Source organism: Ornithorhynchus anatinus, chromosome 1, assembly GCF_004115215.2.
Source record: "Ornithorhynchus anatinus isolate Pmale09 chromosome 1, mOrnAna1.pri.v4, whole genome shotgun sequence".
In the NCBI taxonomy this organism is placed as follows: Eukaryota; Metazoa; Chordata; class Mammalia; order Monotremata; family Ornithorhynchidae; genus Ornithorhynchus; species Ornithorhynchus anatinus.
Window position 1 is genome coordinate 175,268,837 of NC_041728.1, and position 24,247 is coordinate 175,293,083.

Below are 24,247 nucleotides of genomic sequence, written 5' to 3' on the forward strand. Positions count from 1 at the left end.
TTTTTGCTCAGATGGCTGCAACAGATTGACATATGTTTTCTGCACCCACACTCCACTCAGTTCCCCTTGCCTTGGTTTTTGTCATTATTCAACTGGGAGCCATAACAGCCAAGCCGAGTCAGTTCCAGAAAGTTCCCCCCAGAGCTCATTATTATGTGATTCACTCAGTTCAGAGATTATAATAGTGAGAATACACCACAGGCTGAGAGAGAAGGAGAGCATCTGTCAGAAATCAGGAGAGGCTGCTAGTTAAGTGGGGAAAGCAGAGACGGCCCGACGAGTTGGGATTTTGCGGTATATCGAGGATACCCATCCTTACACAGTTGAGAGTGATTATCTCTAATGCTACTGAAAGATACACAAACACACACATGCCATGTATTTGAATCCATTTGAATTTGCTACTCTCTTAATTATAACTGTTCACCTGACTGAAAAATCCCCACCATTAATATGTCTACATTTGTCAGGAGATTGAGGTGTCAGAGCCAAAGATAGCCACAGAAGCGGAGGGCGAAGCCGTCGGCCTGATCGTGGAAGCTCTGAATGGGGAGAGAGCACGGATATGGGAGTCAGAAGACCCAGCTTCTAATTGTGAATAAGTGAAACATCTTCTTGGAGGAGGTAATTTCAGAAAGCAATTAAAAAAAAAAAACAACTTTGGTTAGAGAGCACTACCAGGAGAAAGGAGTGATTCTCTGTGATGGTGGTGAGTAAGGAGATGGGGGAGGATTAGAGTGGAGTAAAATCCTGCATATGGGTCAAGAAGGAGGTCACTGATGATTCTGGAGACAGTGGTCTCAGTGGAGTGAAGGGAGCAAGAGCCAGATTGTAGAAAGCCAACAAGGGAGTTGGCTGTGAGCTAGTGGAGACAGTGGGTGAGCTAGTAAAGTAGCATAGTCCCTTCCTGGCTTGCAGATCTCAGCTGGAGTCCTGTCAGATCCCAGAACTCTGCAATTCTTTAAGTTTCTGATTAGAAAATAAGGTATATTATTGACTGCAGTACAGTTAAACATTTTTGGCACCATTAGCCTTGTGGTCAATGCGATTGACCCAAAAAGTTATCCAAAATGCATATTATAAAGTGAATTTGTCTAATAAAATGAAATAATAAAATACTAAAAGTATGTTTAACTGTAGTATTTTTTTAAGCACTCACTCCTTCTGGACTGTGAGTTCATTGTGGGCAGGGATTGTCTCTATTGCAGTATTGTACCCCATCCCGGCTCCATCACTTGTCAGCTGTGTGACTGTGGGCAAGTCACTTCACTTCTCTGTGCCTCAGTTCCCTCATCTGTAAAATGGGGATTAAAACTGTGAGCCCCACGTGGGACAATCTGATCACCCTGTATCTACTCCAGTGCTTAGAACAGTGCTCTGCACATAGTAAGCGCTTAACAAATACCAACATTAAGTGGCAGATCCGGGATTAGAACCCATGATCCTCTGACTCCTAGGCCTTGAGTATATTGCTATCAATCAATCATTCTCTTCAATATTCTCCTCACTTGTACCACCTGATATAGCTGTGATGAGATGAGTAGAGCTCCTGTGATAGAAAACTGATTGAGATCCTGATAACACTGTCTGGTCATCCCTTCTAATCCAAATTATATAACTTTGCTGTTTGAACTTTTTCTCTCTCTCTAATGAGAAAAGCCAACCCTCCTATATTTTGTCCACATCCATTTGCTAAAATCTTGGAGAAGCTAGAAACTCCAGGATGTGACAAAGAGAAAACTGAAAAATCATTTACAACCACCCTCAGCACTCATGTAGTATTTTTTTTCAATTATTTATTTTGACCCTTCTAGTTTGAAATATTTTCATGTTTATCTCCCCCATTAGAGTGGAAGCTCTTTGAGGACAGGAAACATGCCACTTCTTTGTTTTATACTTTCCAAACCCCTAGAACTGTGCACTGAACCAAGCGAGTGCTCAATAAATATTTGTGTTAATAATAATTGTGGTACTTGTCAAATGCCTACTATGTACCAGGCTCTGTACAAAGCGCTGGGATAGATAAAAGATAAAGTCCCATGTAGTGCTAAAAGTCTAACTGGGAGAACAAGTACTGAATTCCCATTTTACAGATTAGGTGAGCCACAGAAAAGTAGTGAAGTGAATAGCCTAAAGTCACACAGCAGACAAGTGGAAGAGTTGAGATTAGAACACAGTTCTCTCCTAGACCCCCTCCAATCTGGCTTCCGTCCCCTCCACTCTACCGAGACTGCTCTCTCTAAGGTCACCCATGACCTCCTTCTTGCCAAATCCAATGGCTCCTACTCCATTCTAATCCTCCTTGACCTCTCTGTTGCCTTTGACACTGTCGACCATCCCCTCCTCCTCCATACCTTATCTCACCTTGGCTTCACGGACTCTGTCCTCTCCTGGTTCTCCTCTTACCTCTCTGGCCGGTCATTCTCGGTCTCCTTCGCTGGAGCCTCCTCCCCCTCCCATCCTTTAACTGTTGGAGTTCCTCAAGGGTCAGTTCTTGGCCCTCTTCTGTTCTCCATTTACACTCACTCTCTCGGTGAACTCATTCGCTCTCACGGCTTTGACTACCATCTCTACGCAGATCTACGTCTCCTCCCCTGTCCTCTCCCCCTCCCTTCAGGCTCGCATCTCCTCCTGCCTCCGGGACGTCTCCACCTGGATGTCGGCCCGCCACCTAAAACTCAACATGAGCGAGACTGAGCTCCTCATCTTCCCTCCCAAACCCGGTCCTCTCCCAGATTTCTCTATCACCTTTGATGGCACGACCATCCTTCCCATCTCTCAGGCCCGTGATCTCGGTGTCATCCTTGACTCGTCTCTCTCGTTCACCCCACACATCCTATCCGTTACCAAGACCTGCCGGTTTCACCTCTACAATATCGCCAAGATCCGCCCTTTCCTCTCCACCCAAACGGCTACCTTACTGCTACGGGCTCTCGTTATATCCCGGCTAGACTACTGTGTCAGCCTTCTCTCTGACCTCCCTTCCTCCTCTCTCACCCCGCTCCAGTCTATTTTTCACTCCGCTGCCCGGCTCATCTTCCTGCAGAAACGATCTGGGCATGTCACTTCCCCTTCTTAAACAACTCCAGTGGCTGCCTATCAACCTTTCATTCATTCATTCATTCAATAGTATTTATTGAGCGCTTACTATGTGCAGAGCACTGTACTAAGCGCTTGGGATGAACAAGTCGGCAACAGATAGAGACAGTCCCTGCCGTTTGACGGGCTTACAGTCTAATCGGGGGAGACGGACAGACAAGAATAATGGCACTAAACAGCGTCAAGGGGAAGAACATCTCGTAAAAACAATGGCAACTAAATAGAATCAAGGTGATGTACAATTCATTAACAAAATAAATAGGGTAACGAAAATATATACAGTTGAGCGGACGGGTACAGTGCTGTGGGCATGGGAAGGGAGAGGTGGAGGAGCAGAGGGAAAAGGGGAAAATGAGGCTTTAGCTGCGGAGAGGTAAAGGGGGGATGGCAGAGGGAGTAGAGGGGGAAGAGGAGCTCAGTCTGGGAAGGCCTCTTGGAGGAGGTGATTTTTAAGTAAGGTTTTGAAGAGGGAAAGAGAATCAGTTTGGCGGAGGTGAGGAGGGAGGGCGTTCCAGGACCGCGGGAGGACGTGACCCAGGGGTCGACGGCGGGATAGGTGAGACCGAGGGACGGCGAGGAGGTGGGCGGCAGAGGAGCGGAGCGTGCGGGGTGGGCAGTAGAAATAGAGAAGGGAGGAGAGGTAGGAAGGGGCAAGGTGATGGAGAGCCTTGAAGCCTAGAGTGAGGAGTTTTTGTTTGGAGCGGAGGTCGATAGGCAACCACTGGAGTTGTTTAAGAAGGGGAGTGACATGCCCAGATCGTTTCTGCAGGAAGATGAGCCGGGCAGCAGAGTGAAGAATAGACCGGAGCGGGGCGAGAGAGGAGGAAGGGAGGTCAGAGAGAAGGCTGACACAGTAGTCTAGCCGGGATATAACGAGAGCCCGTAATAGTAAGGTAGCCGTTTGGGTGGAGAGGAAAGGGCGGATCTTGGCGATATTGTAGAGGTGAAACCGGCAGGTCTTGGTAACGGATAGGATGTGTGGGGTGAACGAGAGGGACGAGTCAAGGATGACACCGAGATTGCGGGCCTGCGGGACGGGAAGGATGGTCGTGCCATCCACGGTGATGGAGAAGTCTGGGAGCGGACCGGGCTTGGGAGGGAAGATGAGGAGCTCAGTCTTGCTCATGTTGAGTTTTAGGTGGCGGGCCGACATCCATGTGGAGACGTCCCGGAGGCAGGAGGAGATGCGAGCCTGAAGGGAGGGGGAGAGAACAGGGGCGGAGATGTAGATCTGCATGTCATCTGCGTAGAGATGGTAGTCAAAGCCGTGAGAGCGGATGAGTTCACCGAGGGAGTGAGTGTAAATGGAGAACAGAAGAGGGCCAAGAACTGACCCTTGAGGAACTCCAACAGTTAAAGGATGGGAGGGGGAGGAGGCTCCAGCGTAGGAGACCGAGAATGATCGGCCAGAGAGGTAAGAGGAGAACCAGGAGAGGACAGAGTCCGTGAAGCCAAGGTGAGCTAAGGTATGGAGGAGGAGGGGATGGTCGACAGTGTCAAAGGCAGCAGAGAGGTCAAGGAGGATCAGAATGGAGTAGGAGCCATTGGATTTGGCAAGAAGGAGGTCATGGGTGACCTTAGAGAGAGCAGTCTCGGTAGAGTGGAGGGGACGGAAGCCAGATTGGAGGGGGTCTAGGAGAGAATGGGAGTTAAGGAATTCTAGGCATCGATTGTAGACGACTCGTTCTAAGATTTTGGAAAGGAAGGGTAGTAGGGAGATAGGAGGATAACTGGAGGGGGAAGTGGGGTCAAGAGCGCTCCAAACAAAAACTCCTCACTCTAGGCTTCAAGGCTCTCCATCACATTGCCCCTTCCTACCTCTCCTCCCTTCTCTCTTTCTACCACCCGCCCCGCACACTCCGCTCCTCTGACGCCCACCTCCTCGCCGTCCCTCGGTCTCGCCTATCCTGCCGTCGACCCCTGGGTCACGTCCTCCCGCGGTCCTGGAACGCCCTCCCTCCTCACCTCCGCCAAACTGATTCTCTTTCCCTCTTCAAAACCCTACTTAAAACTCACCTCCTCCAAGAGGCCTTCCCTGACTGAGCTCCTCTTCTCCCTCTACTCCCTCTGCCACCCCCCCTTTACCTCTCCGCAGCTAAACCCTCTTTTTCCCCTTTTCCCTCTGCTCCTCCACCTCTCCCTTCCCATCCCCACAGCACTGTACTCGTCCGCTCAACTGTATATATTTTCATTACCCTATTTATTTTGTTAATGAATTGTGCATCGCCTTGATTCTATTTAGTTGCCATTGTTTTTATGAGATGTTCTTCCCCTTGACTCTATTTATTGCCATTGTTCTCGTCTGTCCATCTCCCCCGATTAGACTGTAAGCCCGTCAAATGGCAGGGACCGTCTCTATCTGTTGCTGACTTGTTCATCCCAAGCGCTTAGTACAGTGCTCTGCACATAGTAAGCGCTCAATAAATACTATTGAATGAATGAATGAATGAACTCACGTCCTCTGACTCCCAGCCCATGCTCTTTCTACTAGGTCACACTGCCTTCCTACTACTACTATTTCTACTTTTAAAGTGAACCCCAGATGGAACACTGTTGGTAGAGATGTGGAATTTTTCTCCAACATAGCTGAAGAAAATTCCATTTCCATAATTCAATATTTGTCACATTCCAATCAAATTTCCTTGTTGACTGATGAGAAAGCTGAGATACTTCAAAGAAGGTTAAAGACTTCCTCAGAATCACATAACTATCCTCACAAGGCCCCTCTCAGGATGGCACCTGGGTTGTTTCCAGTCCTTTACCAGTCTAGGCCAAGGGAGGGAGAGTCAAGCAGAGACCCACCTGGTCCATTCCTAGACTGGGCAGTGGCTACCGAGTGGAAGGAAATCTGCTACAAGTCAAAACCCCCCTGTGCTGGACAGCAGTGGCATAAGAGAGAGTCAAGGGTGGAGACTCAAGTTTACTGCACAGAAGAAAACAGTGATAAACCACTTTCTTCTTGGTTTTTACCAAGAAAACTCTCTGGATCCATTACCAGAACAATTGCAGATGGAGAGTGGGGCGTTCCGGGAGAGCTGTGTTCATGGAGTCACTCTAGGTCAGAGGCAACTCAGCAGCACAGGTCTGAGAGTCAGAAGGATCTGGGTTCTAACCCCACCTCTGTCTTGTCTCTATTGTATGACCTTGGGCAAGTCACTTCACTTCCCTTGCCTCAGTTACATCATCTGTAAAATGGGGCTAGGATTGTGAGCCCCAAAGTGGGCCAGGGACTGTGTCCAACCCGATTTACTTATATCCCACCTCAGTGCTTAAAACAGTGCAAGACATTATGTAAGAGCTTAACAAATACCTTTATTATTATCAGCACTAAAACTACTCTTAAAATTCAAAACCCATATTTGTCGGATACTGTTTAGTCTACTGGTCCTCATGGGTGGTTGTATTTTGAGATGATTAATATGCCCAAATAGGAGAGAAAAGAGGAATCCACAAAAAACTTATTGGATGAGGCAGTGTGAACAGCAAACTAGATAACAAAGCCTTAGTCTTGGAATTATGGGAAATATGATTTTAAATTATGTTAGAAATCCATATCACACTTTGGGATCCAAAATTAAATCACAGAACGCAAGTTTACTCTCCTAACTGAAATGACCAATGCAGATATGTGTTCCAACAGTGGAATGGAAAGAAAATAAATTCATATTTTCCTTCACTCTTCAAATATTTTAACACCGTGCCACTTCTGTCGATGTATTTGCTAAAGCAGAAAAATTTGTTTAAATTTTTTACCAGGAAAAAGTGGATTTTTATTTATTTATCAGCTTTATCCACTTTCAAATATAAGTTTTTGCATTGATTCTGCCTGTCCTTTATCAACTTTTTTTCATTCTTTATGTCCTCATGTCCAGATTTGCTTATCTCCAAGCTTTCTCCAGTACATCCTCATCTCCCTCTCCCTTCTGCATCACCCTGACTTGGAGAAGCAGCGTGGCTCAGTAGAAAGAGCCTGGGCTTGGGGGTCAGAGGTTGTGGGTTCTAATCCTGGCTCCACTGCTTGTCAGCTGTGTGACTTTGGGCAAGTCACTTCACTTCTCTGTGTCTCAGTTACCTCATCTGTAAAATGGGGATTAAAAAAGAAAGCTGTGAGCCCCACGTGGTACAACCTGATCACCTTGTATCCCCCCAGCTCTTAGAACAGTGCTTTGCACATAGTTAGCGCTTAACAAATACCACCATTATTATTATTATCCCCTCTCCCTACCCCACAGCACTGATGTATATATCTGTTTATGAATATATGTGTATATTTATATTGGTGTCTGTTTATTTGTATTGATGTTTGTCTCCTCGCCTCCCCACCCCCACACACATACAGACTGTGAGCTTGTTGTGGGCAGGGATTGTACTTTCCCAAGTGCTTAGTACAGTGCTCTGCACACAGTAAGCACTTTTAATAAATACGATTGAATGTATGACATTTTTGAAGGTGACACTGCTGTAGTTGAATTGTTAACTAAGTGTGAGTGTGGCTGAAAAGACTAATATGTGGCCAACAGTCTCTTTCTCTTTGCTTAGAAAAATCCTTCCTCCCTATGCTAATAAGTTTGTTTCACAAAGGTCCTGTCTTCTTTTTTGAGACTCTTGGGTACTCAACCTTGGGAAACTTTATTTTCTCAGAGAACAACCTGTCTCCCTCTTGCTTTCTACAAAACCAGTCTGCCTTTTACGGCGAGATCCCTTGCTATATAGGTATGTTTCATTGGCATGTAATGATGCATTCTGTTCTTCCAGTTCATGCGTCCATTTAGCTCACCAAACAGAATTTGGTTGAGTATCCTGCTGTCACCCATTCTCCTCAAATGTCTTGCCCAGTGAAGCTGGGTTGCCAAGAGTATAACTTCAATGCTGGTGAGCTGATTTTATTCTTGCACTTGATTATTCGTAACTTAGTCTACCATCTGATGCTGGTTATGGTTCACAAGTGATGCTGGATGTTCCATTTTTAATAGGGCCAAATCTCATAGTGATCCACTCCAACCTTAGAAGTCGTCATCCTCATATGGAGCTCAGTGACCCAGTGTGGCAACCTTATTACTCTCAGTCTGCTTTAAGCCTGTCTTTTTTTTAAGTATATTTTCTGTCTCTTTGACTATCTGTGCATCATTAGGCTATCGTCTCACTGCAGTTTTCTTTAGACCTACTGGGATTCTCTAATGCCTCAGAATCATTCTTGGCCATTTGAAAGCAGGTGATGGCAAAATTCCCCATTAGTTTCCAGTGTCAGCTACCTCCCTTTTCTAAAATCATGATAATGAAATGTTTACTTTCTGCCAAGCATTGCAGTAAGTGCTGGGGTAATACTAATAGTAACTGTGGCACTTGTTAAGCACTCGGTATGTGTCAAACACTTTACTAAGCATTCATTAATTCAACAGTATTTATTGTGCACTTACTGTGTGCAGAGCACTGTACTAAGTGCTTGGGATTGTGGAACAATAAACAGACACATCCCCTGCCCAAAAGAAGCTGACAGTTTAAAGAGGGAGACAGACAACAATGCAAATAAGTAAATTACAGATATGTACATAAATGCTGTGGGGCTGGGAAGGGAGACAAGCAAAAGGAGCAGGTCAAGGTGAAGCAGAAGAGAATGGGAGAAGAGGAAAGTTCATCAGGTTGGACACAGTCCCTGTCCCATATGGGGTTCACATTCTAAATCCCCATTTTACAGTTGAGGTAACTGAGGCCCAAAGAAGTTAAATGACTTGCCTAAGGTCACACTGCAGACATATGACAGAGCTGGGATTAGAACCAAGTGCTTCTGTCTCCCAGGTTGATGCTCCCTCCCTCCCTCCATTAATTAATTCATTCATTCATTCAATCGTTTTGGTGGTTTTTTGCGTGATTACTGTGTGCAGAGCACTGTTCTAAGCACTGGAAATATTCAGTTTGGCAACAGATAGAGACAATCCCTGCCCAACAATGGGCTCACAGTCTAGAAGGGGGAGACAGACAAGACTACCGTCCCGGTCCCTCAAGGAACTCACGGTCTAAGGAGGGAGGTTGAAAAGGTATTTTATCCCCAGTTTACAAATGAGAAAACTGAGGTACTTGCCCAAGGTCATTCATCAAGCAAGTGGTGGAGCTGGAATTAGCATCCAGATCCCCTGACTCTGGGCCTGTGCTGTCTACATTAAGTCTTTAGAAAATGGTGATGATCACCTTAGAGTCTTGTGGCATTTTCTTATTGTTTTGTTTGTGGAGAAAAGGATCACAGAGGAATCACAGTACTAGAACCTGTCCTTCTTCCTAGATTTTTGCAGGAATGCCATTATATACACAGGCTTTTCCAATTTCCATGGCTTTAGCTGTACAGATATGTACAGATATGTAGCATATCTGACAAGGTCTTTACTAGACTGAGGCTATATGAAACTGAGTTTATAAATCTATTCAAGCTATTAATTTGTGTAACATCATGTTCTCAAGGATGTGAAAGCACCTCCTATATTATAATAAATCATCTTCATATCCTTGGAAGGAAAATTAGGGTAAGTAGGATTCCATTATGTGCATGTATATATAAAAAGGTGATTTCTTTTATGCTACCTGAAGATTTTTCAGACTTTAGAATTCCATCTTCCTTCTCACTAGGTTGTGTCTGAGGGCAGCTTCTAACATTCGTAGCAAATCCACAAACATTTCCCACTCAAGTTCTCTTGCAATGGAAGGTGAAGGAAAAAAAAAAAGTGAGCCACCCCAAAGCTGAATGTGGATTGTGATTGTATTGAAATACGACCAACTCTGGCCAAAGAAAGAGCAATAAGTATGAATTATGAGTCTTATCACAGCAGTTATTATAATATATTTGTTAAGCACTTACTATGTGCCAAGCACTGTTCTAAGCTCTGGGGGAAATACAAGGTAATCAGGTTGTCCCACATGAGACTCACAGTCATAATCCCCATTTTCCACATGAGGTTACTGAGGTACATAGAAGTTAAGGGACTTGCCCAAAGTCATACAGTTGACAAGTGACGGAGCTGGGATTAGAACCCATGACCTCTGACTCCGAAGCCCGGGCTCTTTCCACTGAGCCACACTGTTTCTCTAGTTATAAAGGGGTGAGAAAAGAATGAGTGTTAAACAAGTAGATGACATTTGGAATTAGGTGTGGACTCTTAATTTACTACTAGAGAAATCTGGAGTAACAAAATCCAGAAAAACCACATAAATCTGGTCCTCATCCCTCCTGCCTCAGCTTCCACTTCTATTCTTAGTTTTGATTTGCTTTTGTAATTCCCCTTCTTATTCCCAACTAACCTGGTGATGCTCTACATTTTACCATTCACTGCTTTTTAGGATAAACTTATTTTTACCACTTCATTTGGAAAAGAATTAAGCCTTTTTTTTCTACCTAGGAAAATTTATCTATCACTTATTCCTCAAACTACCTGACAGACTTTGTTGTAATTATCACCATCAGCATCCAAAGATAGCATTTTTTTTATTTTATCTTAACACAATGACTAAAAGAAATGAATAAAACCACTGACTGCATTATCATTTACTGAATTTGTTGCTAGAATCCTTTTACCAGATGCAGAAATGTGCAATAAATAAATATGCATAAAAGGTGAAAAAGAACATGAAGCTAGTTATAACTTTCATTTTCTGCACTATTCATAGAAAAGAAAGATTCATTCATTTAAAATCATTTTTAGAGCACTTGATGTGTGCAAAGCACTGTATGAAGAGTTTGGGAGAGTACTGAGAAGCAGCATGATGTAATGGGTAGAGAACGAGCCTGGGAGTCCAAAGGTCATGGATTCTAATCCCAGCTCCGCCACTTGTCTACTGTGTGTCCTTGGGCAAGTTGCTTCACTTCTCTGGGCCTCAGTTACCTCATCTGGGAAATGGAGTTCAGACTGTGAGCCCCACTTGGGAGAGGGACTGTATCCAACCCGATTTGCTTATATCCACCCCAGGTCTTTGTAGAGTGCTTGGCATATAGTAAGTACTTAACAAATACCATCATTAATAGTATTATTATTATTACACTATAACAATAAAGAGACACATTCCCTGCCACAATGAGCTTTCTAAACTATAATTTCTCCTTATATGATAAAAATCATTCAAGTCATGGACAGTGCTCTCATTAGGGTTTACTTAATTTTGTGGCTCTCAAAATGTGCAGAGAATTACCAGTGTACTTAACCTTTTAGCCACCTGCTCTTGAAATATAAAGAAACTTCTTGAGGGAAGAATTGTATGTACATATTAACTATTGTATTCTCTCAAGAGCTTAGTACCATGCTCAATACATATCATTGATTAAGGTGATTTGTTTATTGAAATGGCAGAGTAATAATACTAATAATAATGATGGTATTTGTTAAGTGCTTACTATGTGCCAAGGACTGTTCTAAGCACTGGAGTAGATACACGTTAATCACCTTTTCCCACATGAGGCTCACAGTCTTAATCTCCATTTTATAGATGAGGTAACTGAGGCACAGAGAGGTGAAGTGACTTGCCCAAAGTCACACAGTTGTCAAGTGGCGGAGCCGGGATTAGAACCCATGACCTCTGACTCCCAAGCCCGGGCTCTTTTCACTAAGCGACACTACTTCTCCAACCATAAAGATATACTGGGCAATGGTATTTGTTAAGCACTTACTATGTGCAGAGCACTGTTCTAAGTGCTAGGGTAGATACAGGGTAATCAGGTTGTCCCACATGAGGCTTACAGTCTTCATCCCCATTTTCCAGATAAGGGAACTGAGGCACAGAGAAGTGAAGTGACTTGCCCACAGTCACACAGCTGACAAGCGGCAGAGCTGGGATTCGAACCAATGACCTCTGACTCCCAAGCCTGGGCTCTTTCCATTGAGCCACGCTGCTTTCCATATTTCTTAAGTACTATGGAGATGCAAGTTGGGTGAATATCATGTGCTTAAGGGGTACAGATTCAAATGTACAGGTGACAGAGAAGGGAGAGGGGTTAGGAGAAATGAAGGCTTTGTTTGGGAAGGACTCTTAGAGGAGATGTAATTTAGAGAGTGTGTTGAAGGAGGGGAAACTATTAATCTGTTGGCAGCCAAAGGAGAGGGAATTCCAGCCCAGAGGGAGGACATGGGCAAGGGGTTGACGGGAAGATAGACTGTAGTACAGAGAGTAAGCTGGTGTTAGAGGAGTAGAGTGTGCAGGTTGGATTGTAGAGATCAGCAAAGTTAGGTAAGAAGGAGAGAACTGTTTGCCTTAAAGCCAACGATAAAGTGTTTCTTTTTGCTGCTGTGCTTGGACAACGACTGGAGATTTTTTGAGGAGTTGGAAAACTTGGAATAAATGTTTTTTTCCCAAGGAAAATCACTCATTTATTGAGTGCTTACTGTGTGCAGAGGATTGTACTAAGCACTTGGGAGAGTATAAAGAATACAGTACTCTAAAGAATACAGGCAGCGGAATGAAGCATGGGCTGGAGAGGGGAGAGACAAGATGCAGGATGGTCAGCTAAGAGACTGATTCAGTAGTCAAACCCTGTCCTCTCTTGACTTTCCCATCACTGTAGATGTCACCACCATCCTTCCTGTCTCATAAGCCCATAACCTTGACATTATCCTTGACTCTTCTCTTTCATTTAACCCACGTACTCAATCCATCACTAAATCCCGTTGGACCTACCTTCAATCACTAAAATCCACCCTTTTCTCTCCATCCAAGCTGCTACAATGTTAATACAATCACTCATCCTATCCGGCCTGTATTACTACATCAGCCTCCTTTCCAACCTCCAGGCCTCTTGTATCTCCCCACTCCAGACCGTACTTCACTCTGCTGCCCAGATCATTTTTTCTACAAAAGGGTTCAGGTCATGTCTCCCCACTTCTCAAAACAGTCCAGTGGTTGCCCACACACCTCAACATCAAACAAAAACTCCTCACCATTGGATTTAAAGCAGTCCATCACCTTGCCCCTTCCTACCTCACCTTACTACTCTCCTACTACAACACAGTCCACGCACTTTGCTCTTCTAATAAGAACCTTCTGACTGGGCCTCGATTTTGTCTAGCTTGCCTCCAACCCCTTACCCACATCCTACCTCTGGCCTGGAACTCCCTCCTCCTCAAATCTGACAGACATTGACTCTCCCCATCTTCAAAGCCTCATTGAAGGCAAATCTCCTCCAGGAGGCCTTCCCTGACTAAACTCCCCCTTTCTTCTTCTCTAACTCCCTTCCGCATCACCCTGATTTGTTCCTCCCCCTTCCCAGTCTCACAGTACTTACGAACAAATCTGTACTTTATATTAATATATTTTTCCCTCACTGTTTACTGTAAGATCACTGTGGTCAGGGAATACATCTGTTCATTGTTATACTCTCCCAAGTGCTTAGTACAATGTCTCCACAGAGTAAGCACTCAGTGACTATGGTTGACTGAATCTGAGCTTGGATCAGTGATGTAGCAGTTTGAATGGGGAGGAAAGGGCAGTCTAGACAGGTGAAGGAATAAACAACAGAATTTGGTGACAGATTGAATATGTGGGTGACAGACAGATAATGCCAAGGTTAAAGGCTTGTGAGACTGGATGGGTGGTGGTGTCTAAAATGATGAGGAAAACTAGGAAGAGGATAAGGTTTAGTTGGGGATTCTTTTCTTTTTATGGGTACCTGTTAAATGCTTACTCTGTGCCAGGCACTATTCTAAGCACTAGGGTAGATACAAATTAATCAGGTTGGACACAGTCCATCTCCCACATGAGACTCACAGTCTTTATCCCCATTTTACAGATGAGGCACAGAATAGTTAAGTGTCTTGCCCAGAGTCACCCAATGGACAAGTGGCGGAGCCGGAATTAGAACCCAGGTGCTTCTAACTCCCAGGTTTCTTGGGAGCATCTTGAAAATGAGAATCTTAAAAATGACCCCCTACCTCTACCCGCCAAATAACTACACATCTACGATAACCATCCATCTCTTACTCTAGTGAAATGGAACTGCTCTGAAATGGCTGCCAAGACAACCTATATGTGGATAAATTTTGTGGCAGAGTCACGTAAAACATTTGCAGTAACTGCCATTGTAAATTCGCCAACTGTTTTTTTTTTTAATTTTATTTTATTTCTAGAGACTAGGCCATCTTCCGTATATCAACATTTTGACACATTTCCAACAATGAGCATTTCCTCACCAAGTAATAGTTAAAAACTTTTGCAATCGATTTTTCATTTGTGAATCAATTTGGGGTTTCTGCCAAAATGAATGACCTAGATATAAATTTCAAGACATTTTCTGTTCAAACAAAAATTTTCATCAGAAAGGAAGATTTTAACTATTAAGATATTGCCAAATATGGGCTGATAGAAACATAGACTAGAAAAACGGGGGATTGATTACTTTGTAGTTTTTCAGGAGATAATTCTAGCTTATGTTTTTAATACAGTTTGAATTTTCTTGAATTATTTCCAATTATAACTCTGATTAAAGTATTATTTGAAAGCAGATATGTGCAATCAGAGTTTTATAGTTCTTCAAAGTCCTCAGGCAGAATTTGCTTCTGAATTCTGGTAAAATTCCAATTTCTAATTCACATTCATTTGTTTTTAATGCCTGGTTGCTAAAGGGCTACTAAATTCTAGGTATTTTAGCAAGGGGTCCAATTTAAAAGTTTTACCATTTTCTGAAAATGAGAAAAAGAAAAAGAAAACAGTACCTAGTTGTGAGAATCAGTTCCTCTGTCCTCCACACTTAAGGAAAGGAGGAAGTCAGGGGAGTCTTCCTGAAGACAAAGTCAAATGAGTCAATCGAGGAGGAGTATTGATGTAGAGATCTTGAAGAAAGGGTGTGAACTGTGTTCCTGGGAGAATAGGAACTGGATGGGTGGTGGTGTCTACAATGATGAGGAAAGTTAGGAAGAGGATAAGATTTGGATGGGTTTTTTTTTTTAAGGTTATAAAAAATGGGGTTTTTACTGGGAGAGCTCTTTCTGTGGACCCTGGGTAGGCAAGAGCACAGGGAGGAATTGGAGAGTATCACTAGCAGTTCCGTGGCCAGGATTTTAGGAGCAGGGACTTCTGCCTCTGAGAGAGAGAGAAGAGCATGAACCCTGGGACGCTACAGGGATGTATGGAAGGTCCTGGACGGAACTGATGTTGATCCAGGGACAGGCAGTTTGAACTGAATTTGTTTCAGTTTTTACCGGGATAAGAACTTATTACATAAATTTAGAGAAGCAGCATGATGGTAGTGGACAGAGCACAGGCCTGGGAGTCAGATGGTCCTGGGTTCTAATCCCAGCTCTGCCATTTGCCTGCTGTGTAACTTTGGGTAAGTCATTTCACTTTTCTGTGCTTCAGTTACCTCATCTGTAAAATGGAGAATGAGACTGTGAGCTCCCCTTGGGACAGGGACTGTGTCCAACCTGATTCGATTGTATCCACCCCAGTGCTTAGTACAGTGCCTGGCACATAGTAAGGGTTAACAAATACTTTTATTACAATGATTATTATTATTAATAATAATAAATATTGTTGAATCTTCAGATCTTGGTGCCTGCCTGCAGTAGGGGCTGGGCACTCCTAAAGTGATTCCAGGGACTCTTTCAGTTGGGGATCAGGGCTGAGAACCCTATTAACTCTATGTACAGGAAGTGAATGTTATCAATAGTGATATCGAAAGAGTATCATAATCTTTCCTGAAGACCAATTCCTTTGGTTTATTTAAGAAAGCTGATATGCTCCTCAATCCAAGAATCACTCCTTTATACAGTAGAAATTTCCAAATATGCTTTTGTACTCCTTGTCTTGTGCCATCGAGTCATTTCTGACCCATAGCAACACCACAGACATGTCTCTCCCAAAATGCCCCGCTCTCCATCTGCAGTTGTTCAGGTAGTGGATCCATAGTTTTCTTGGTAAAAATACGGAAGGGGTTTACCATTGCCTCCTTCCATGCAGTAAACTCAAGTCTCTTCCCTCAACTGACTCTCATGCCACAGCTGCCCAACATGGGTGAGTTTTGCCTTGTAGCAGATTGCCTTCCACTCTCTAGCCACTGACCAAGCTAAGAATGGAATGGGTAGGCCTCTGCTTGACTCCCCTTCCCATAATTGAGAGTGGTAGAGTACTGGAAACTCTCCAGGTGTGACCCTGAGAGCGGTTTTGTCCTCCACTCCCTGAATTTTTTCTCTATACAGCTATCAGTTTGTGTGTTCCTCAACAGGCCGAGAGGTAGCCCCTTCACTGAATCTTTACTCACTCATCTGGAAGGTCATATGGCCTTGTGAAGATTGGGCAGGACTGGAAATGAAGAGAGCTGGTTCTGATCCCAGGTCTGCTGAGAGGCCTCGGGCAGATCACGTAACTGCTCTGAGTTCCAGTTTCTCATTGGGAACGTGGGGAGAAAGCCCCTGCTCTCCCTTCCTCCTAGATTGTGAGTCCCATGAGGGGCATGAGAAGTAGTGTTGCCTAATGGTAGAGCACTGGCCTGGGAGTCAGAAGGTTAGGGGTTCTAATCCTGGCTCTGCTATTTGTCTGCTGTATGACCTTAGGTAAGTCTTCTCTTCTTTGTGCTTCAGTTCCCTCCTCTGTAAAGTGGGGATTAAGACTGTGAGGCCCTTGTGGGCCAGGGACTGTGTCCAACCTGATTGTGCTTAATCTACTCCAGTGCTTAGAACAGTGCTTGGCACATAGTAAGCACTTAATAAATATCACAATTATTAAGTCCAGGGGTAGATGCAAGTTAATCAGGTCAGACAGTCCCTATCCCTCATACATTTGTTCAATCATATTTATTGCATGCTTACTGTGTGCAGAGCACTGTACTAAGCGCTTGGAAAGTACAATTCAGCAGCAGAGACAATTCCTACCCAACAACAAGCTCAAATGGATCTCACTGTCTAAGGGAGAGGGAGAACAGGTATTGGATCCCTATTTTACAAATGAGGAAACTGAGCCACAGAGATATCTGGAGATTCTGAAGGTCACATAACTGGCAGGTGGCTGAGCTGAGAAAATAATCCAGTTTTCCCCAGGACTCTAGCCATGTAATCCGTACTGAAGGTTTTTGCAAGTAACCCTTTGACTTGTCAAGTCTATTTTCACCCTTGTAAGGTTGTTATGGGCAGGGAAGGTGTCTGCTAATTCTATTGTATTGGACTCTTCCAAGTAGTTAGTGCAATGCTCTGCAGATAGTAAGTGCTCAATAATTACCATTGATTGATTTCCCCACTCCCCTACTGTCCTCCTGTCAACAGTCTTTGAGACTGTGAGCCCTTTGTTGGGTAGGGATTCTCTCTATCTGTTGCTGAATTATACTTTCCAAGCACTTAATACAGTGCTCTGCACATATTAAGTGCTTAATAAATATGATTCAATGAATGAACTGTCACACAAAGTCCCTGCCTATCTGGTCAGCAGGTTCACTGTGCTGGTGAAATCCTGCTGCTTCTGTTTGCTTCTGCTTTGGCCGACTTGGAGAACTGCTGAAGCGGCTGAAGTGGAAACATAACTTTGCTACTGACTCTTAATTTTCTCCCTCTGCTATTACTTTCCTTAGTAGCTGCATTATTTAATATGATAAAACATTTAGGTGTATGGTATAGTGAGCCTCCAACAAGCTGCCTTGTTAGTGACTGTTTGTGATCCCATAAACAACAACAAGGAAGAGACCAGCAAGTCACTGATAGGCTCTACCTGGGGCAGGGGATTGCTGGCCTGTGGGGGTGGAGCATGGAGGGAGGTGTGGCCTTCTCTCTCTGTTCTACCTGGTAATGGGCCTGAACCCATCAATGACTGCTACGTAGAACCTCAGCTGTGACACCTAGGGCAGATAAAAGGTGGTCATTTTGAATCACACAGGGCACCTGGAGGCAATATGGAGGTGTGCTGGGATGCAGGAAGAAGCAAGCTCTGGAGCATCAGGAGAGCAGTAGTGCTTGGAAGCAGAAAGAAGAAGCATTGGCAGAATGGGCTTCTTTGCCCACAGACTGGTATTGGACCCTTGGTGGAAAGTGAGTGTCAGCGTATGTGTCATTCTCTTGCCTGCTGGTAAAACTAAGTAAAGAAACTTTTCACAGGAACCTTGGTGATCACAGGTGTGGTTTAACTCTTACTATGTGTCTTCCCCCGATCCAGGAAGGTCTTGGTTGGCACGAACTGGGAGGGTGGGCTTGTGACATGCAGTATGAAGTATGCCATAGAAAGTAATGTCCTCCTATATACAGAATGGCAGTGCACGTGTAGCGTATGTGCTAGAACAGATACACTGGGTAGAGAAGGGTGATACCCTGGTGTGGTCTTTTAGTATAACCTGGGTTCTTTAACATCTCTTCTCCATGGGGGCCATCTTGTCACTGTTGCTTATCTTCCCTGACCTCCAAATTAAATGACCCTAGTATGTGCTAATTGGAGTAAAGGCCAATTTGAGCTGGAAAATAGTGGCACAGCTGTGAAGACTCCAAAAGAATGAGATTATTATTAATAATAATTGTGATATTTAAGTGCAATGTTCTAAGCCCTGGGGTAGATAGAAGACAGTTGGTTTGGACAGAGTCTCGGGCCTCCCAGTCTTAATCCCCATTTTACAAATGAGGGCACTGAGGCCCAGAAAAATGAAGTGACCAGGGTCACACAGCAGATATGCCACAGAGCCGGCATTAGTGTTCTCATACTCTGACTCCTATTCTCGTGCCCAGGGAGTAGAGGCTGCATTTATTCACAGGGCTGAAGGAGCCCAGGTGATGTTAAAAAGAGCATGATGTCGACTCATCACTGGATTTGTCACACTTGTTTGTGAGTTTCTTCTGTTTTTAGATGGGCAGGCTGCTAGGCCTAAATGCAAGATCTTGGGACTAAGAGTCAGGGAAGCAGCATGGTCTAATGGAGAGAGCATGGGCCTGGGAGTTAGAAGGACCTGAGTTTTTATCCCCGCTCTACCACTTGTTTGCTCTGTAACCTTGAGCAAATCACTTCTCTGAGCCTCAGTTACCTCGTATGACAAATGGGGATTAAGACTGTGAGTCCACGTGGAACAAGGACTGTGTTCAACTTGATTGGCATGTATCTACCCCAGCTCTTAGAATGGTGCTCAATACATAGAAACCACTTAAGAAATGCCATTATCAATACTATTATTACTGGAAGAACCAGCTGCTATTCCCAACACGGCCACTACTGGTAGGTTATGTAACCCTTTACCAAGTCACTTAAACTTTGTACACCTCGTTTTCCTAATCTGTGTAATGGGAATGAGCTACCTTTTCAACTTCCCTCTTAGACTGTAAACTTCATGTGGGATGCGGCTGTGGCCGATCAGATTCTCTCATCTTCCCCAGGGCTTAGTGAAATGCTTTGGCTCATAGTATGCAATAAATATTGTTTAAAAGCTAAACTGGGCATCCCGGTGGGCCAGAGACTGGAGCCGAATCTAGGTCTTGGTATTTTTCCCAGTCCAGTACTTGACATTTTGCCTAACTAATATAAGCACTTCTACTACTAGAATAATAAAGAGAATATTCTATAATCATGCATTGAGAGTTATATGGATCCTGCAACTCAGCAATATCCGCTACCACTCCCGGGAGGAGGATAGCACAGAAAACAACCCAACAACAGCTCATTCTGTCCAGAGAACCTTTGTTTCCATTCCCTCCTAGGACATCCTAACACGTGTCCAGGTTCCAGGCACTGAATATGTGTTGCCTGCAATTTTGGCCGCTTTTTGTTTGGTGCTGGTGGTATTTAAATGCTTACTATGTGCCAGGCACTGTTCTAAGCACTAAGGTAGATACAAGCTAATCAGATTGGACAGAGTACCTGTCCCACGTGGGGCTCAAATCGTAATATCCATTTTGCGGAGGAGGCAATCAAGGGCCAGAAAAGTTAAGTGATCTGAGCAAGGTCACACAGCAGACAAGTGACAGATCTAGGAATCAAACCCAGGTCCTTCTGACTCCCGGGCCTGGGCTCTATTCACTAGACCTCACTCTTTCTTGTTAAATCTCTTGTAGCTTTCTGTCCATTTCCCTAATCTCACCCACTCCTGAAGACAGGCACATCAGCCCAATACTCCCTGGGCTTCCACTGACTGTTGGACTGTATTTGTTAAGTGCTTATTATGTACCAGGCACTGTTCTAAGTGTTTGGGTAGGTATAACATAATCCGGGTAGACAGAGAATGTCTGTCTTCCATAGGGCTCACAGCCTTAATTCCCATTTTACAAATGAGGGAACCGAGGCTCAGAGAAATGAAGTGACTTGCCCAAGGACACACAACAGTCAAGTGGCAGAGCTGGGATTAGAACCTGTGACCTTCTGACTCCCAGGACCATGCTCTATCCACTAGGCTACGCTGCAGCCAGGGTCTGAAGCTTGGGCACTGGGCAGAGGCGAATTTGGGCTTGAGCACTGGGTTGGGATCCCTGTCCGACTCCAGAGTGTCGAGAGTAGAGACCGGGTTCCCCACACTGGAAGAAAGGAGGCACCGGGGAGAAATGGATCTCCTCTGGACACCAGCCCATGGAGGATGGACCTAAGGCCACCATCCCTCCCTGCCGCCCGTGGTACAAAGTGCTGGGGAGTAGTGGAAGGAGAAGATGATAGCGAAGGTCGAGCTGAGCTCAGCCCACCATTCCACTCCAGAATGCGTGGGAGGAGGGGACCAAAGCAGGGTTGAATGAGGGCTCCGATCTCTGAGGAGAGCAGGCAAGGAATACAAACTCCACGGCAGCCCAAGCTCTCTGTGAGGTTCCCAGGCTTGGCCTGGCTCCCGTCCACGCCCCAAAGAAAAGGCAACCTTCCCTGACCCCTGCAGCAGCAGCCTGAGCCGCCTGTATGTGGCTCTGGTCCTCCCTGGGACCGTGACGACCGATGGGGAGGTGCGAGATGGAGCAGAGACCAATGTCTTCTCCAGGCTGGGAGTGGCACGGTGCTCGCCTCTCTCTGCCACAGAGCCCTAGCCCGGGAAAGGCGAGGGGAAACTCTGTATTGGTACAGTGGGGGTGGTCTATGGAAAATTTTCTAGTTGTGTGCTTTATCCAAGGTTTCTGGCTCTGGAAAAAGTCTTGTACTCCCTGTTAAGCTTTCATTGTTTTCCTGCTGATTTTTGATATTGTTGATCAATTATATTAATAATGGTGGTATTTAAGTGCTTACTATTTGTGAAACACTGTTCTAAGCGCTGGGGGGGATACAGGGTGATCAGGTTGTCCCACGTGGGCCTCACAGGCTTGATCCCCATTTTACAGATGAGGTCACTGAGGCACAGAGAAGTGAAGTGACTTGCCCAAGGTCACACAGCTGACAAGTGGTGGAGCCGGGATTTGAACCCATGACCCCTGACTCCCAAGCCCGGGCTCTTTCCACTGAACCATGCTGCTTCTCAATTACACTGAGTGTTTACCTTGTTCAGGGCAGTTTATCTACATCAATCATCTAATCGTTTGCATTGTTGAACATCTACCATGTGGGGACACTATATTCGACACTTGGTAGAATTCAATGATATTAGCCATGAACCCTGCACTCAAAGAGCTTAGATTCAGTGATGATCTTACGCCCTTTTCTACTGGAAAAATATCTTCCAGTCATAGGAAAAATACCTTGTTCTCCTTTAGGCTGATCATAATTTATATTGTGCCTATCTCACAGCTTAGTACTGTTCTTAGCCCTTAGTAAGCACTTGTTTATGATATTTATTAAGCCCTTATTATGTGCCAGACACGGTATTAAGCACTGGAGTAGATGCAAATTAATCGGTTTGGACACAGTCCATATCTTAATCCTCATTTTACGGATTGAGGTAATCGAGGCTCAGAGAAGTGGTGACTTGCCCAAGGTCACAGCATGGCTCAGTGGAAAGAGCACAGGCTTGGAAGTCAGAGGTCATAGATTCGTATCCCGGATCTGCCACTTGTCAGCTGTGTGACTGTGGGCAAGTCACTTAACTTCTCTGTGCCTCAAGTACCTCATCTGTGAAATGGGCATTTAAATTGTGAGCCTCACGTGGGACAACCTGATGACCCTGTATCTATCCCAGTGTTTAGAACAGTGCTCTGCACATAGTAAGCGCTTAACAAATACCAATATTATTATTGTCACACAGCAGACAAGTGGCAGAGACAGGATTAGAACCCAGGTTCTCTACTGATTCTCAGGCCTAGACTTGATCTACTAGGTCATGCTGCTTCTCATGGCCTAGAACTTTACAAATACCAGAATATTAATTATTCTTATCATTATAACTTTTGTTCAAGATTATAAAATCTTCCAGAATCTCATAGACATCTATATCTTCAAGGAGAGTTACAACTTTTCATAGAAATTAATTTGGCTTTAACTGCTAGGCTGATTTGAGGGAAAATTCTCCATCAGTCGTTCTGGACTATATCTGGCTCTGCCGTGAGAATCAGCATGGTGTAGTGGATAGAACACGGGCCTGGGAGTCCAAAGATCATGCATTCTAATCCCACTCTGCCACCTGTCTGCTGGATGACCTTGAGCAAGTCACTTCACTTCTCTGGGCTTTAGTTACCCCATGTCTAAAATGAGGATTGAGACTGTGAGCCCCATGTGGGGCAAGGACTGTGTCCAACCAGATTTGTTTATATCCATCCCAGTGCTTAGTACAGTGCCTGGAACATAGAAAGTGCTGAAAAAATACAATTATTTTTATTGTTATTACTGGCTCCTGACTTGCTCAGGACCTAGCGCTGTCATGGAGCGCCCGAGGCCTATTGGTAGTTTTATGAGCAGCAAGAGTAAGTGGAGGAACCTCAGCTCCCCCAAACCCCACCCCCACTGTGTAGCATTCCTGCCGGGAAAAGCTTAACCCACACTGATTTCCTGGTAATGTTTCTGGAGCCAGTCCAATCCTGATTGTTATTGTTTTTCTTCTATAGATTGACTATTATGCAGCTCTTTGATAGAATGGTTCTTTTTTTTTTTTTTTCAGAGAGCGCCACCAACAGTCTTTACCCAACAGCCCTTTCCAGAGAGAGATAGAATCCAGTTAAATTGCATTAACTCGGATGGCCTCCTCACCGTCGTAAATCTGTAAAAGCCAAGAAGCGGAAATCCCCCCCAACCTTCCCAAGAGGTAGCTTTCCAATAGCTCCTATTTCACAGTGAAATCTATCTTGCTGATTTCCACCGCCAACTGTGCTGGCTTCTTGGTAAGAAAAACGAGATCAGAGGATCCAAGTGGTCCCCAGAGGAGGTGATTCCCTCAAATGTACTTTGAGAAGACGTTCGCTCCTCTGCCTTCCCCAGGTGCGGCTGGAGAAACAGAGGGCACAGGGGTGCCAGAGAGCCAGAATAACCTGTCAGAGACACATGGCAGGCATTTGTTTTTAAACTGTGAAATTGGAAGGGGCATTCCCGATTTTGATGTCTCAAGCTGAGATAGTTTTCTTCTTGAGAGAAAAGGGAAGTTAAGTGAAAAAATAATAAAATGAACTGCCCCTCCATGTTTAAAACACTCATTCATTGGTATGACTTTTTTTTTTTTTTGCTTATCTGTAAGGTCTCCTTTCTAAGATGTTTTCTTTATATATATGTAAACGGACATAATGCATAAATTTATCTGGGTGGATGTAAATACATGTATTTATGTGTGTGTATATATATATTTGTGTGTGTATATATATACACACACATATATATATATATATATATATATATATATACACTTAGGTGGATGTATACAGATTCTTCGTTACCTATTAATCCGGGCTCTACCATATCACTGCCGTGAGACCATGGGTTAAATCACTTAATTTCTCTGGTCCTCAGTTGCCTCCTCTGTAAAATGGGGAATAAGAGTATGAGCCCATGTGGGACAGGGACTGTGTCCAACCTAACTTTTAACTACCCCAGAACTTAGTATAGTGCTTGGCACATAGTAAGCACTTAACTAGTATTATAACCCCACAGCATTTGTATACATATCTGGAATTTACTTATTGATATTAATGCCTGTCTCCCCGTTCCTGAGTGTAAACTCACTGTATCAAGCGGTCATGAACACCAGCTCTCTTGTTCTGTGCTCTTCCAAGAACTCAGTACAGTGGTCTGCACAATGTAAGCACTCAGATATCATTGATTGAGTACAGTGAATGCCTGGGGAATAACTACAGAATCTTCAGACAAGTTTGCTCCGAGCAAGGATCAATTAGCCACATTT

The 24,247-nt window shown here is 44.4% G+C and overlaps 1 long non-coding RNA gene across 1 annotated transcript; it reads left to right on the forward strand.

Moving 5' to 3' along the window:
* The first annotated feature begins 488 nt into the window (after positions 1-488).
* On the forward strand, positions 489-23,546 carry LOC114814995. Its single transcript, XR_003762784.2, has 3 exons — positions 489-624; positions 17,926-18,077; positions 23,018-23,546. It is a non-coding gene; the product is annotated as an uncharacterized LOC114814995 (long non-coding RNA).
* Positions 23,547-24,247: the final 701 nt, after the last annotated feature.